This window comes from Strigops habroptila, chromosome 2, assembly GCF_004027225.2.
Source record: "Strigops habroptila isolate Jane chromosome 2, bStrHab1.2.pri, whole genome shotgun sequence".
Classification (NCBI taxonomy): Eukaryota; Metazoa; Chordata; class Aves; order Psittaciformes; family Psittacidae; genus Strigops; species Strigops habroptila.
Window position 1 is genome coordinate 66152689 of NC_044278.2, and position 17491 is coordinate 66170179.

General features: G+C 37.2%; 2 long non-coding RNA genes across 3 annotated transcripts in view; both read right to left on the reverse strand.

Moving 5' to 3' along the window:
* Nucleotides 1-17491, reverse strand: part of LOC115604586 — a 111287-nt gene that overhangs the window by 66501 nt on the left and 27295 nt on the right. The window lies entirely within an intron of this gene.
* On the reverse strand, nt 11915-14622 carry LOC115604587. Its single transcript, XR_003990334.1, has 2 exons — nt 12744-14622; nt 11915-12109 (listed from the first exon to the last, which is right to left on the reverse strand). It is a non-coding gene; the product is annotated as an uncharacterized LOC115604587 (long non-coding RNA).

The window sequence follows — 17491 nt, forward strand, 5'->3', positions numbered from 1 at the left end:
CATCAAAACCTTTTTTGATCACTGGTACTATGTGGTACCTTGTTTGCTGGATTACACAGGAAAAACTGAGCTAATTATCTTCTCTCCTTTGCCATTTTGATAAAATATATAAAATATAATTTGGTTCATCAAGCAACTATAGCAAACAGATAGAGAAAGCGCAAGGACAACACCAGTAACAAGTCAGACACCCAAGAAGTGTTGCACAGAAGAGAACCACACACAACTGTTTTCTGCCTCATTTTCTCTCTTAGCTAGGCCTTTACTTCATATGTTTTCAGATCAGCACCACATCCTTCTCCTGCCTTCTGGCCCTTTACACCAAATGCAAACCATGCCTTGGTCTGTGATCTACTGATGACAAGATCACCACTAGAAACCACATTTACTCTTGGCAGCTCTTCATTTATTGCAAGGTGCTGCACTCACTCAACTTGAAATCAAGTAGCAATACTCGGGAAAAGGAAACAGCTAATTATAGAGTAGCTACACATGCAAGTAACAGGGCAAAGAAGTTAATTTTATAAGCAAAAACAAAATACTATTGAAATCAGTCAGCAAAAATACATCCAGCCACTGCTGCCTAGGTATTTTATAGCAGGTAAAAAGAAGAACATGCAGAAGGATTGCAACAAAGGTTTAATAGAAATAGGACAGGCTAGACACAAAGGGTAGACTGTATATATTTTGAATCATCACCCATCATAAATTTGTAATGAACCAGGATGATTTCTAGAGGAACAACCTTAGGCAAGATATGTATGACCCAGAAAAAAAAATCTTTAAATGGTTCTAAAGTTGCCTTATTTTACTTGCCTGGTAATTCAGCAAGTATTATACCTCCAAAAGAGAAAACAATGGGTCATTTTCTATCCTTTTATTATGAGTTGGATTTAGCCCATTGAATTCTGTAAAATCAATAGATTTTAGGTAAGCTACAGCAAAAAGAAAGGCTTAGAGAAAGATTATGAATAGAAACAATACTTGAGACAAATCAACAGTGAATGTTGATTATTAAACACCAACTGCTCATGATTGGTCTCTGAAGTTAGAAAAAACTGCTGAATTAAGTCAAATCACAATAAAAGTAAGAAATCTGAATAGATGGGAGAAAGAGTTCCTAGGATGGTCTGGGGAATAGAAAGAAGATTTAGATGAGGCTTGCTTAATTTAGCAAACCAGATGCTGAGAAACAAGTATACACTAGAGAAGACAAAGAGCTAGTAAAGCTGAAAAACAAAAATTCATCCAAGAATGATTAAAAAAAAAAAAAAAAAAAGGTAGTCTTGGGTAAGATTAGACTGGAAAATTAAAAGGTTTCTAATTTCCAGAGAAGTAAGAGAGAGCAGCTAGACTACTTTTAAGATCAAACTGGGTAAGTTCCTAAAAGGAATTATATGAGGTGGCTGCCAGCAACAGCAGAGAGCTGTTACCCAGGAGGTCATAGCTGCTCCCCATTACCCAGGACATCTTTTCTTATCTCATGTCCTTACCAGAGACCTATAAGCACTAGTTGGTATTCCACAAACTGAAAAAAAAGTGAGATTTGTCAAATACACTTTAGAAGTAAATTATCCACTGCAAATTATTCCTAGTTTTATTATTCTATAACTCATGTAGTGAATGAAGTTCATCTAATATTAATGAGTTCTCTTAGTAGGACTAAATTAAAGATTTGTGGTTAAGCACTCAAACGACAGACATCAGACTCTCAGAGAATGCTGGCTACTATTTAGTTCCCTGACAGATTTCTTTTTCTTTTTTTTTTTTTTTTTTTTCTGGGACACAAATTTTCCATCAAGGATTTATGTAAAAACTTCCTGAAGTTAAAGTGTACTTTGAAAGTAAGAACTACTGGATCCAAAACCTGTGTGTTTTGATACATCCTCAAGACACTCCACTGACCTAGCACGCAGCTTTCTGGTGAAAGCTACATGAAAGCTATATGTTGAAAGCTATATATATATGTATTTATAAAGTTATAGGGAAACCTCTAAATTGTGATCCAAAGTAGTACATAAACAGCACAATAGTCTTATTTATCAGTGGAAATGAAGGAGAGAGCATCCGTAACAGAAAACATGAAATGTTGTGGTAAAAGTAGAGACCACACTAAATCAACTTTGAAATGCCTGAAGACTGGTATAAAAAATGAGAAACAGAAGCTCTGTATTCGGAGTTAAATGAAGGATCTAGAAAGTTGCTTTGAAAAATGCTCAACCACTAGAGAAAGAATAGCCAAATGTGTAGACAAGAACTTGCAGTTGGCTAAAAATTAGAGAAAAGGCAAAGGGAATACAGAGCAAGTTTATTGTAAAAGTATCAGTTTTGAGCTGAAAAAAACAGTACGTTGTTAGTAATACAAGAAAGCAAAACCTCTTCCACAGTGGATTTACTTCCATTTTCATCCCAGATTTCAAACATTTTGACCAAAACATGCATACTTAAGATGACTTTGATTTCAACCAAGTTTGAAGTCAACCACAAATGATGAAAAAAAAGTATTTCTTTTCAGGCTATGAATCTTCAGCATCACTTTGAATGGAATTGATAGTAGAATGGAGAAGGATAAACTACGATCAGAGAAAGATGCTGAAGCTTAATGAAGGATCTGTTTGTCATCACACCTGGGGATTTGTCATAGCTTCCTATGAATTTACTAAATAGGGGACTGAGCTACAGGTTTGGGGGTGGGGGTGTTCAAGTACAATGTTTAGCTAAACTTAATTGATAGAAGAGCATTCAAAGGAAAGTTTTAATTTATTTACTTGTAATTGTGCCTCATTTTCTTTCTGATTTGGATCTGGTTTACTCATTGTGGTATAGAGATAAGAAATTACCGGTTTAGTCATGCTGCTGATAGGAAAGCCACGGCCTCTTGTTTCATTTGCTCCTATCGCTAGCAACATGCCTGCTGCCAATGCTGTTCACATATTTTGTTCAAGGATGGTTCAAGATATTAAGAAGATAATAGCAGCTCTAGAAGCAGGAACAGAGGACATGTATCAGCGAAATGTCCCGAAGTTTTACTCAGTCAGCTGCTCTCTCTTTCCAGGCCAACGGTTGTTTCTGTTTCTGCAAAGCAACAGAAATTTGGTAGGCCCCTTACTGAAACACAGAATGGTTTGGGTTGGAAAGGACCTTAAAAGACCACCTAGTTCCAACTCCCTGCCACAGGCAGGGGCATCTTCCACTAGACCAGGTTGCTCAAAGCCCCGTCCAACCTGGCCTTGAACACTGCCAGGGATAGGGCAGCCACAGCTTCTCTGGAAATCTGTTCCAGTTTTCTGGATTTCCAGTTTTCTGAAATCTGTTCACCACCCTCACGGGGAAGAATTTCTTCCTAATATCTAATCTAAATCTACTCTCTTTCAGCTTAAAGCCATTACCCTTTGTCCTATCACCATCTGCCCTTGTAAAAAGTCCCTCATGTTACAGAAACATGTTACAGAACAGCCTTGGGGCAATAGCTGGAGAGCTTTGAGCTCCTGGAAGCTACATCTCACATTTCCTGAGGTACCACACACACGTTTTTCCACAGCTACTCTTTTTTTTCACAGAGCTCCTTCCTGGCATTATGTGATGTTCATGATTCAGACCAGTCTTCAGGCATGCTGGTATGAATCACTGAAATGCACCTGGTCATGTTATAGTTTGCCAGATTTCCCCCTTGTCCAAATCTTCTGAATCTGCATGGTCCAAAACCAGCCAGGTGAAGAAAGAGGAAGAACTTACCTTAGTCAGAAATACTCAATTTACAGTCATGTACCTTTAAAATTAATTATCTATTTGCAGATATGGGTCTTTGTGCTCTACTGTTTAGACTTAAAAATTAAAAGAATTCTTTACCTAGCAAGTTTAAGTGATGCTACGGCTCTGCAAGTGAGCGACACAATCAAAAACAGAAGGAAATAAAACCAAAGTAGTGAAGTGAGTCCCCTTGTTTCCTGTGAGAGAAGAGAGGGGGAGGTTAAGGTGTGGGTCATTTGCAGATTTAGTTTTGGAGCTCGTTGGGAGGTATTCAGCTACAGCTAAAATGGCTGCCATTATAAAATCTTGGTTAGATGAGATGCATAGTAGATAAAGTGGTAACCAGTGTCTCCCTTGGAGCACTTTAACAACTGGGTTTGAATTCCTAAGCGGTCTGATTGTACATGTGCAAATGCTTCCACATAAAGGTTAGGCACCCATTGTTATTGCAGTGTCTGTTAAAAAAGATAGCCATATCGGTTGCTAGGAGATGGCAGGCTTCTCCTAGAGAAAAATCACTCCTGATAAAAAAAATGATTTTACATAAAGACCCTCTTAAATATAAATATCTTTGACAGCAGCTATTATTATTCACTGAGTTCCTTCACAACTGAATAAATGGCAGAAAAATATATTATTTGAATACCATTATAACCTAAAGTGTTAAACAGGTTTTTCTCCCTTTTCTCCCCTCCCTTTTTTTGTTACTCCAAAGTACTATTTGCTTCCAGCTAAAATTGCTACCTTCCTTTTTCTATAATCCATTCCACGAAAGAAACATTTGGAAACTGAGCTCAAAAATTGAACTTGCTTGTCTTCCCTTCCACCATAAAACCAGCTTTGCCTAAAATGAATTGTACAGTAGGATAAACACTTTATCAGGAAGGAACTTGGATGCAAAAAGAGGTAAAAAAAATCTGCAGCAAGTCTTCACAAATGGATGGCTGGGAGAAGGCAGGTGGGAGGCTGTGCCACATGAAAGCAACCAACCATCCAATTTCATTTCAATAATGTTTGGAATTTTCTTTCTACTGGGGTGGCTGGAAGTACAGCTGCCCTGTATTTGTGTACATGTGCCCAGCTTTTGGTGAAAATGACCTTAACAAATAAAACATGAAACAAACGATATAGTTGTAGTTTTAAACCTGTGTAGTCAATAAATGAAACAATAATCTTTCCTAATTTAGTGTGCTCAGACTTGCTATTGTGGACATGAGAACTCCTCAGCTGCAGACACAAAGGCACACTGCCTGCACAATATGGGGTTTCAGCAGCTGTGCCTTCCATTGACCAGAGCTGGGAGAAATGTAGATCAAATACTGACAATAAGAGATCGATGCTGTCAATATTAGCATGAGAAAGAGTGCACTAAACTCTGAGTTTGTCCTTTTTTTGTGCAGTTGTGATAAAGTTTCTCAAGAATTTTGCACACAGGGAGGGGGGGCATGTGTGCATGTGCATGTGTGTGAAGTGCCTCCGAATCAGGCAGCAGCATGTTTCCTTACACAAATATTGACAGGAATCCTTCGGTTTATTTGGAATTTTCCTGAGAAATCTGCAACAATACAGTAATACCTCTTCGCTACTTTTCACACAGTTGTTTCAACTGTTGGCACCAGGAAATCCTTATTGTTTTAATCAATTCCACTTGGAGTGATGACATGTTCCTTTTTTCCTTTTAGTGACAGACACGGTGCATTTCCTCACACAAAGTTCTCATGAGAGATTTTTGTGCTGCGCTCAGTATACCCAACAGCAAATATGTATTTGCCAAAGGGCTGAAAGAAGGGGTCGCTATTTTCTCCTCTCCCATTTTTCATCCTGATACTTTCTGCTATACTGCTGTACTTTTATATTCACAAATGACACCAAGAAAAGCAATGGAACTACTGTCAATGGTTATAATGAAACATCTGAGGAAAATCTGGAAGATTAGGAGTTGTTCATTTAGTGAAGCTTTGAATTTAACCTTGATGCTGCCTTCCTCCTCCATCTCCTTCCCACTCCTTACACTTGAACAAAAAAACATACGGTAATGCTTTAAAAGCATTCTTTAATGCTTTACATTAATTACAAGCTTGATTAAAGTCATTAAGGTAATTTGAATGTAATATGTGTATACCCAACTAATATACTATGATGAATGTTATCACAGCACCATACATTGCTCTGCAATAGGGTGTAGTATACAGCACAGACAGAAAGGAGAGGTAAGAAATGTCTTCTCTGAAGGCATGTATAGAAGAACTCCTTGTCACTGTGCTAGTGACAGCAAGAAATACCCCATTTCCACTGCTCAGAACACAGGCAGGACCCTCAGTCTCTGTTCCCACAGACCCAAGGCAATGAAGGAATTCACCAACCACAGCACTTCTGTCAGTGTCTGGGGCAAAGAGAGAAATTGCACTTGTTTGCATAGCACTATATGTGCTCATTGCCCAGCACAATGAATAACTGTGCAAAATAAACATTTCTGACTTCAAACTTTTACAACTTAACACATGCCCCTTGAAAAGCTTAATTGCAGCAGCTGCACATCCAATGATCTGATGAAACTTATGTGTTTTGACATCCTCTCCGTTCTTTCCTTTTCTGCCTTGATCAAGTAAATTTGTAGCTTCCAAGCTTCATTCAGTTAAGTATTGCAAAGCAAACAGCATTTTGTTCTTTCTTGAGTTTTTTTCCATTTCTCCTCTCTTTCCATGATTGAGACTTCCTGTTTACCTCTCAAAGACCTTGGCATCAACCTTCAGTCCCAAAATTCCTCTTTCTGAGCCATCCTATGCCACTTGAGACAGCAAAAACTTTGACATCAGCTTTAATGAAGGTGGGATTAAACCCCAAATTTTATTTGTTTCACAAGGCTCAAGCCTACAAGTTGTTGAATGCATTTTCCTCTCATTGATACTTAAGTGACTGCATCATGGTCCACATGGTTCTGTACTTAAGGCACGAAAAGACCTAAAACTATCTCTTCCTATTTTGCTGATGTAAAACCAATGCAGGTAATCAAAGGAAGCAGAAGTAAAGCATATTTTAGTTTGTGAAAAGATGGAGGTATGACATGGAGCATACAAATGGCTGGATTGCCATTTTTTTCAAACTCTGAACTCATTTCTCTGTTTGCAACATAATCAGTCTCAAGAGAAGATATGAACTACCCAGTTCGAGGAGGAAAAAATAATTATCGACAATTAGACATTGCAATACTATAACAAAACAGTAGAATTTTTCCATTCTTCTAAGTTATAAATCATCACTAGGCAAATGCCTGAAAAAGAATTATTTTCATAATTAACCATTTTATTTGGGGCAAATGCAAGGCCTTATTCCCTAAAACAATGTTTGAGAGCAAATACCCATATTCGGAAAGAGTAGAGATCACGGGCTTTTTCCTGGAAATTCTTCAAAAAGAGAGAACTATGTGAGTGGTAGAACATTATTGCTATGTTGCAAGATTAATCAGTCCCTTCTTAAAAAAGTTTATAAACAGAAAAAAGAATTAAAGCATGCATAGCACTTTGTAAGACTTAAATTCAACAGTAGAAAGCAAATAATAAAGGGGGAAAAACCAATATATTAGGAAAAATACCTACAGTCCTAAAGATTACCTTCACTTTTTTTTTCAATGTACATAAATTAATTGCTGCTTCATATACAGAAGCAACTTTGGACAATGAGACTGTGACTGTAAAATGCTCTTGAAAGAAAACTTGGTGAGACTTGTCCATGTTAAGCTTGAACAAATTTTTTCTGAAATTCCTTTAAAAAATAAAGAAAAGAAGAAACAGCTCTAGACATGCAGGAAATACCTGGTTTTGTGTTATAGTCAATCATGAAAATTAGGAAATACATTTTGAACTGTCTTGAACTACAGCCCATTTGACTATGATAGATATTTGGCTCTAATGTCACTGGTGTTTAACGCAGATTCTCTGACTAATAAATGCATGTAGCTGGGTAGGGCACAGCTGGGTGCATAGCTGAGTACAGCACAAAAGTTTCAAAGGGTTAGGGATGGTAAAATTACCTTCAACTTCAGTGGAATAGGACATATTTCACTTTAATAACTGACTCACAACACTTTTGACATTTACCCCATCTATCTGTTTGAAACCACAACTAATTATTTGAACTTGATCCAGACTTTTTAAAATTACAATAAAAATACATAAATCCCTTGATATCCCCATTTTACTAGCAATAAATAGAGAAAAGTCTGAATTTAAATGCTAGCTTTGACCCCTGCTCCTGGCACAAAGTTAATGTGGGGAAAAAAAAAAAACGGAATCCAGTATGTCTTTTATCAAAAGTCAATTCAACGCTCAATATAAAGTTCAACACTTTTGCAGCATACATTATCATTAAGATGAAATATTTAGTGGCTCTGTATTCCAGTCATCTTTTGACAATAACCTATAATGTCTCCAAGGCAGCGGATGCTGGAGAATTCAGTCAATTTTTAAAGATATCTCATTTTACAGGAGGATGGGTTGAAAACTGCTAATTTGTATTAGCATGCCACTGATTAAACTGCACTCTCCATTTTAAAGTCCTAAACAAATCCTACAAACATTAAAAATGTTAGTTGCTTTGAATCTTCTACAGTAGGTTTACAAAACCTTGAAACATTGCCATTTAATAGCCATCTCCACGTCTAGCCCCAGTGAACGGGTATAACTCTTCGTCCTGTTTCTCACAATAGGAAGTCACATTTTTGGACTTCTTGTAATGCTCTCCAGAGATAAGCTTGTCAGAAATTATAGCTATTAATAATGTTTCAGGGTTCCCTATGTGATAGTTGCAAGGTGAATACAAGGTTGGAGTAAAACTAAAGTAGAACTGCTGCTACACTTTTTTTCAGATTAAACCTCACTAATATTTAATATTTGAATTTAAGCAAATGTTTAAAAAGTAAAGCTCTTGTGATTATTAAACGAGTATTAAATCAAAATGGAAATTGGATTGCTAAACATCCCATTGCATTCGATTGCAATATGCACACAGTAGATGTCACATTTTGGGAAGCATTTGCCAAGAAAGAAGTTTCTAAATGCTTATTTTTGTTTGAAACCCTACTTACGGAGTTAATTCACTCCACGCATAGGGCAGGAAAAAAACCAAAACTTCTCCATGTGGTTTCAGAACAGCACTCCAAGCAAAAAGCTTTCTGAGACTTTCAGTATCATCATCATACATTGTGTTACATTTCCATGAGACTTTACCAACCAAAGAGGATTAGGTTGAATCTGGCACCAAGGCGTAAGATCTTTGAGGAACACTGCCACATTTCATGCCCACTGTTACCAGCCTTGCTTACAAAGAGTGTCTTCCCCATGAGCATTCCCACTCCCATCAGCAGGCTCACTTGTGGCAGCCAGCCCTAACTGGAGCAGGTGACGGTACAGTCGTGCCATTGCAGGAGAGAGCAGTGGGGAAGCCTCTGCCTCAAAACAGCACAGCCCGGGTCTCTCTGGCTGTGAAGAACAACATAACCTTGGTTATGTTTTCCAGATCTTCTGATGAGCATTAAGGGCTTGGGCTGAGCGTAGCTCAGCTATCTCATTCATTCCCTTCCTCTTTCTTTTCTGTGATGCCACAGAGAACAAAAGAGCATCTAGTTGGCACTTGCCTGAATGGAACATCCTGGATAACACTTACACATGCTGCACTTGAGAAGATAATCATAAATTCTAAGAAAGGATCACTTCTATAAACATTTCCACCTGAATATATGCAGAGCAAAACATTAAATAAAAAGGATCAAAATGCAGCTGAAGTAAACTTACAAAACCAGCTGCATTAGCAATGGAAGGCTTCTTTTTTCCTTTTTCTTTTTTCTTTTAATTTCCTCTCCGCTGGCAGTAAGGTTCCAGAGAAACCAGCTTCACAGAAAATGAGCAAGTGAACAAGTGCCTAGTGACTAGACCTACACTGTAAATAATAAAGACTGCCCAGATGGGATCTAATGCCATTTTGAGGCTGACTCCACAGAGGAAACAAACCCTTTGAAGAATATTTGACTTAGTCTGTTTCCTTGTCTTCAGTGATATTTTTTAGTCTGAGAGAGTAAAATCCAGATTGTTGTGACAATTGTGAGAACAAATTAGTCAGTATTTATAAATCACTTGGAAGAAAAAGTGCTGCGGCTGATAATTATGAAATTGGATGAAATCAGCAAAACATGTTGCATGGGAAAAAACCAGTTGTTTCTTCTTCCTTTACATCTCAACAGTTGGAAACACAGAACTGCAGTAATCAGTTGGTGATGCAGGCTCCAGTATTCCAGTCTAATCTGTGGGAGTCCATACTCCTACCTGAGTACTGACATAATTTTACCTTCACAGTTTCGTAGGAATGTGAAGACGACTGACTCGTTTGCACAAAATGTCAGCACTTTTGCTCACAGACACCTAAACTGTTCAAGAAATAACTCTGTATGCTTTGGTCTTCAAAAAATACATAGGATGACTCCTGGCTTCTTAAATTTATAACTCACACCTCAAGCTAACCCCTTTTTCCTTGAAAATACCAGCACTTGATTGTGTAGAATTGAGGGTAAAAAACTACTGGGGAAGAGAAGCCTCAGGGATCAGCTTCCCCTGGAGCCAGGCAGCCACATCTGCACACATACACATACACACACACAACTCATGCTTCTCACAGCAGAGTTGTGTTCTGTTTGCATTTTATTTGATTTTGTTTTGTTTTTACAGTTAAACTGAGGTTTGCAGGCACAAAATTACAATAGCTCTTTCTTAGCTGCGTGATGAATAAGGGCCACTGTTTGTATGTTTGGTTTTGAATGACAAAACATTGGTAATAAAATATTTCAGAATACATACTGGAAAGCAGGGATACATTTTGGGTTTTAAACATCTGTTTTAAAGTGATATGAGGGAGTGAAATTAAATTTAATAATCTCTCTTCCTTCCTCTGCTTTTGAAATTGTAAGACAATGTGGTAGGACATGTGTTTCAGATCTAGTGTGGTATTTTCAGATGTAGACAATTCATTATCCGTGGTTCTCCTTTTCTGCATAAACCATGATTTTTCTAAGTACAAAATTGTCTGCTAAATTGTCCCCAGGTTACACAACACAAAACAGCATTTGTGTATAATAAAGCATTATGTCCACCTGCTATAGACAGTGTTTATTTTGCGCATTTTGTTTTCTCTGCTGGATTGTGGCCAGTGAACCCAATAGCTTTTTTGAAAGCAAAGGATCTTACACATCAAATGGTCCAATTTATTTTACATAAGTTTGATCAACTGTCAGCTCTTTTTCAAGGGAGTAGAAGGAGGGTTCTTCCATGCTTTTTAATAGGCATTTTTCCAGTGAAAATTTCATTTTTAAATCTTTGTCATATCCTAACTCACATAGGTGTGTGCTTAAATCAGGCCACAGGGTGTGAGGCGATTTAGACACTCAGCTACAAGACTTCTGCACCCACATTACACACACTTGAAAATGCTTATCAGTTGCGCCAACCACCTGCTTGTTCTGACTTACACATTTTCTGACAACTCTGATTATACATGTGGCCATCTTTATGCCTACATCTGTATGCCTTAGGGCATCACCCCTTTTAGGACCAGTAGATCAACCTAATCATAAGGAGAACTTTACCACATGGAAGCTGAACCTTTTGACTGACTGTCCATTTAAATCAGTCAGTTGAATACAAAGCAGCAAGTGACATTAACTTTTTTTCTCTTCAGTGTAGGACAGAACTGTGCTTAATTAGGCATTTAAGAGAGACTTAACTTCCGCAGTTCTCACCACACATGTTATTTTCAAGCAGCTCAATGATCTGAAACACCAATTAGTTTCAATTCACACCTACTATCCTCCTTTAGTTCACTGTTAATTCAAAGTCCAAATTTCCCTCCTTGTCAAAAAATGGTAATTTTCTCTTTTTGTAAGTGTTTCATCTGAAGTTCTGAAAACTACAGTGCCAAATGCCATTACTTAAAACTTCATACAAAGGCCTTATACCATTTGCCAAGTTTTCTATTTTCATGTTTTTATGCCCAGCATATTCTCTTGATTTGCCTCAATTAATGAACATATTGATTCAACTCCCTTAAAACATCTCTCCAACATTCTTCTTCCTAAACCAGTTACAGATTTTTACAGGACACCATCATGACACCATCAAAGGGGACTAAGATGACTGTAGTTTAATAAAATATTGTAAATAAACACACAGTACAAGTTAAAGTTAAAACAGAAAGAAACATCAGGTCTTCCCTTTTCTCACACATCAGAATCCATTCTGCAGTAAGATCAGAAAAACACTCCATGCTTAATATGAGAAAAACAGAAGCCTTCAAAACCTATATTAGTCAAGGATACCTATTAAAAAAAAAAAAAGGCAAAGTCCATTATTTATCAGTTACTTTTCAGATCACTCACATTCACCAGTCAATAGCCTAAAGGTGAGGAATACTCTTAGCCAGGTTTCTACCATATATGCTTACCAGCCCATAAAATCCGTGATATCTACAGCTCTGGGGGCATATCTTATGGTAGTCCCTTATTTGTTCCAAATATTACTATTACTTAACAACTGGAAGAAATGGAGAGGAATAACTTATTCCTTAAATATGGCTTTTGCCTGAATGTCTGTTCTGCAACTTAAATCAGGTCACATTTAGAAGAATCAGAAAAAACAACCAAGTATCAACATAAGCACTTTAAAAATGCATTTGTTAGTACTATATGCCATTATTTTTTCCTTTTGAAAACTAATGCTTGTAAATTCTGATGACTATCTTAATTTCCCTTATTAACTTTTTTAATAGCTTATTCGACATAATTGTAAAATTATCCAGCTGTTCCTTAGTTCGCAAATGCTTATTTTGAATTTTTTAAGAAAAGCAAGAGGTGGGATGACAATTCAAATCTCCCGCTGATGAGCTGACAGTAGGTAGAATTACCCATCACTACCAAATAACTTTCTTTCCATATATAGTACAAAGTTACTTACCTGCTGATGTTCTTTCATACACACTGCCTATACAAATTAACATGTTGCATGTCCTGCTACTGCAAAACAAAAAAATCGTTTAAATATTAATGTTTTCAGTTAAGCTGCCAATGTTGCTCAAAATCTGTTGGAGTGCTTTCTCAGGCAAGCCCACCATGAAATCTCTACACGTTTTCATGTCCATCTGACAAGTTTTACATGTGATTCTTTATTATGGTGACAGACTGTGTAAAAAAATAATGTGTTTGTATTTATAAAAAATCCACAGGTTTTTGTCCAAAAAGTAGAGAGACAGCTCTACACTTGATGATGGGATTTTCGGAAAAATATTATGTGAATTTGTTGGTTTGGCTGGAAATCTGGTATTACCTCTGATATTAACTCTAGGCATGTCTTATTCTGGCACAAATGTAAACCTCAGTTTATACATATGCACGCTATATGCAACTGCCAAACAAAATATCTCCAAGCTCAGTCTTATAAGTTCCCTGCACACTTGCAGTTAAACGTACATATGAAAATCACTCTGAGGAAAAATCAAATTTTCCCTCCTATCAGGAGCTGAGAGATCTAGCATACGTACAAGGGTCAAAATTTGCAGTAACTGTGTTAGACACACAAATAACCTCAACACCAAATGAAATCTAAAGCCAGACTAGAATACATACAAGATGGACTATCCACTTGAGACATTATTTATATTTATAGAACTACCCTCTCACACTCACTTTCCAAAATGGAAAGGCTAGACAGTGCAGAGTAACAACAAAGCATTCAAGTCCCAAAGAGCTATTAAACAAAACGGCCCTTCTCTGTGTGTAAATTTGCACAGACTCTCCACAGCATCTGAAGACATCAAAACAAAGCATAGGTAAGTCTTACCCACAAATGTAATGAATAAACTTCATATTTGTAAAAGGGCAGTGAAAAAGGATTAACAAAACCCAAGCAAAGCACACCTGTAATTCATAACCATGTCCCCAAACCAAGGAGGAATATAACTGCACTTGCTTTGCCAAGGGTTAATCCTGGGTATCTCAACAGCACATTTTCTAGAGATTTTTTTTTCCAGATTGCAGTTAAATCTGGCCTATCACCAGGGATTCAGTCTCTCAAAGTTGAGGATGTTCAACCTCTAAACAGTCACAAATGCTTGGCTTTTCATCTACAGTTCCTATCAAATATAGAAACATCTTTCATATGTTTAGTTTTTACACAGATTTCAGTACTCCTCAAACTTATTTTAAACCATTTCATAGCTATCCTTCCTGCCTGTTAAACACATCAAGTGCTTCAGTGCCAGCTGGTGTCAGAAAAGAAAATCTAAAAACAAAAAACATACTGCTGGCTGCCTTCTATCCTTGCTGGCACCCACTGCTTGAAGAGAGATTAAAACACTACTTGTAGCTCTTCCAGCTTTCCTCAGACACCAGAATTTTATTGTGGGAGAGGCAAGTAACAATACTGCTCTTCAGCAAGGGGCATTTTCTGAGTCACTTTCCTCAGTTCTTTTATGACCTTCTAACCTGATCCCCTTTTGTTTGCAAAACAGCTTTCTATGGAGCAATTTTTTTTTTTTTTTTTTTTTTTTTAAGGCAACTGACAGGGAAATGCAAGGTGGCTCCAGTGGACTTTTTTTTTTTTTCCCCAGTCTATTCTGGTATAACCAGACAACAGAAGGAAAAAAAAAAAAAAAAGAAAATTTCTGTTATATTGTGCGCATTCAAAATTTGTAGCAGATTTATGCATTCAGTCCAGTAATGTTTTCACCTTCCCTTCCAGCTCCCCCACACTCTGTTCCTTCACAAAGACCAGGATCCAACCAATCTATTTTCCTATGTGGTCACCACAAGCATTAGAAGAGATGCTAAACTGCACCACCACATCGGATGAGACAGAGGCATACAACTCACGTGTACAAGAGTATTACAATATTCAGAGAAAAAGATTACATAAATATTTTCAAACATGACTGAATTAAGCCCACCATAGGCATTTAGCAAAAACGATAACTAGGAGATGTCTCATTTACATCATACGCTGACCTTGCTTCTGTTGTTGAAACTATGATTTCTTATAGTGTGACAATTTCCCTATGGGCGGGAGGTTTTATACATTTCGAAAACACTCAGATTTGTAGTTCCATTAGCTTTAATCAGATCCATTTTGTGGAGCACTTTTAAACGAAAACTATGTATTTTTAAATAAATTCCTACAGGACTGGACTGTTAAGCAGTAGCTGTATGAGGATTTTAGTAAAGTAGTTATTTTTCAGTCATTATTTTCATAATAGAATTATATTCTTTTTTAAAATTATATATAAGCAGATACCACTCTCCCGCCATTAGAAATTTTAAAAATGCCTGCAATGCTAACCTAATTAGAAGAACCAGGTCTGATTCAGTCAGTGTTCATAAAATCTGTGGAAAAATATAAACAGATTAGAAATTACAATATGTGAGTCTCCTAATTTTACCTTCTAGTAGTAAAATTGAAAGATCTGCATCTAACGTAGTAATTATTTTTAATACAAGTAATGTGTACTCTTCTTCCAGTAAAATCAGTACTATCAGAATTAAAATATTTACACCTCTATTGCTGCTACTTTTAAGCAATACCTTATATTTTTCAACAAATACACTGCAAATAAGTGTAAGTATATAAATAACATTGATAAAAACAGCTGGAGTTGAATAAAAACATCAGTTCATGTAGCTCTGCTATTCATGACTCCTACTTTTATGAGACACAGAAGTATTTTTTACCTATAAATAAAAGTTTTAAATGAAAATTCAACCCAAAGCATTATTAAAACTGTAAATCCAATGTGTTTGGTTATTGTTCATTGTTGGAACAAAAAGAAACAATAGTAAAAACTTCCACTGGCTATGCCCATTCTGGCAGACAGTTTACGAACCAAACGAATAACTGCTTTGCAAGCAATAAATTTTGAACTTACATAATAGCCATTTTGGCACTGGTAGGACTGCAGTTGCTTCCGATCTCAGAATTTCTGGATAGAGCAGAATACTTCTACACTTTGTGGCTCAGTTCCATCTAAAGGCAGCTAACTCTAAATAAACTATCCACATTAGCAGAGTTAATACAATTGCATTATGGAGATAGCCAGCCAGACTAACTTATCTTCCCTAAAAACCAGTCCCAGTATTTCTACAGGCCAATTTACTGCACTTTGTAGACAAAACCAAGAGTGAGGTCCAAGTGAGATGCCTGCATCTAAAGCAAAATATAGTCCAAAGCCAAGGCAAAGGCATTGGTACAAAACAGCAATTTCATATTGAGCTGCCACCTAACTATCAGGATAGCTAAACTTATCTGCACAAGAAAGAGCACTCTCAAGTCCTTCAGAACATTTTGCAGCAAAAATCATGAATTTCAGCATATCAGAAATAAAGCCAAGAAGGATGGATCTATATCCTGGAAGTGAAAGCAGGTGGGCAGGGCAGGGGAGTTCTGCTGCTCAGTCACTGCTGCAGGGAGTCTTCAAAGAATCCTATAGTACTGGCTACAATATAATAAGTCATTAGTAACCTGCAAACTTAATATGGTGCAAATTCTTTTCTGCTGCTTCCAGTAGTCATACACAGACAACTCCTCTTAGCATTGGCTTCTCTGGATCCCAAGCCAATATAGGGGCCTACCTGCAGCCAAGAACCCGGCAGTAGAGGAGAAAGATTTTTTTAAATATACTACTGTACTCACTATTTTCTAAATAGTAGCTCTGGAAGCCCTCTGCAAAGCCATACAGACTCTCAGAGGCGAGGTGTAAACAACTAAACTGAGAAGAACTCCAAGCTCCAAAGTCCACTTACATTCTCCAAGGTGGCCTTTTGTGTAGATGATGATTCTCCTTCTTCCCTCCTGCTCCCATTTTCTAGTTGCCGGAGATGGAAACCTTACTGCATAAGCACAGTTATCTCCCTAAGGCACTTGGACCTCCCTGCACATTGTATAAGAATACTAGGTGTCCAATTCTGGCCACCACATATCTGGGCACCCGAAAAGGAAGAGTTTCAGTGCCTAATTTAAATATGCCTCAGTACTGAATCTAAACCTGCCAGTGGCTATACCGCATACACAGTTATATATAGTTGCAGCCAACTTCACAATCTTGCTGCATCTAAAAGAAAAACTATAAATGTGCCACACACTGTGAAAATCAGCCTGAATGCCAATCTCAATCTGGTCATGTAAGCAAAGATTAGAGTGCCTGTTTCCGAGCCAGTTAAAATAAAGCAAAAAGGTGCTCCATAGTTACAGAATAAGATAAGACCGGTCATACAAATACGATACAGGAGTTTAAATACACATTGTTCTCATCTAAGTTCCAAACCCCATTATTATCAAGTCTAAAAATTAAAAAATAAGTATTTCAAATTGTAACTCAGATCAAGAATGCTCAAGTAAGTATACCTCAACGCAAGTGGCACTGTGAAACTTTTATTGGCCTAGGATTTCATAAAACCTATCTCAAAGTACATAAAGCAAAGAAATTCCAAATTAGAAATGATGCACTGCTTTCCCCCCCCCCTTTCCAAGTAACCCTTTCAAAACTTAGAAAATGAAAACACATCTCATTGCAATAGCTGCTCATAGTTACTCATATTTGCTGCTGCTAAAAATACCCAGCTTTGACAGAATAACTTGGACAGAACGTCAGATGCTGCTGTATTTTGAAATAATTTCATCCCAAAATATTCAAGCAATTTACGAATATGAGGTATAGG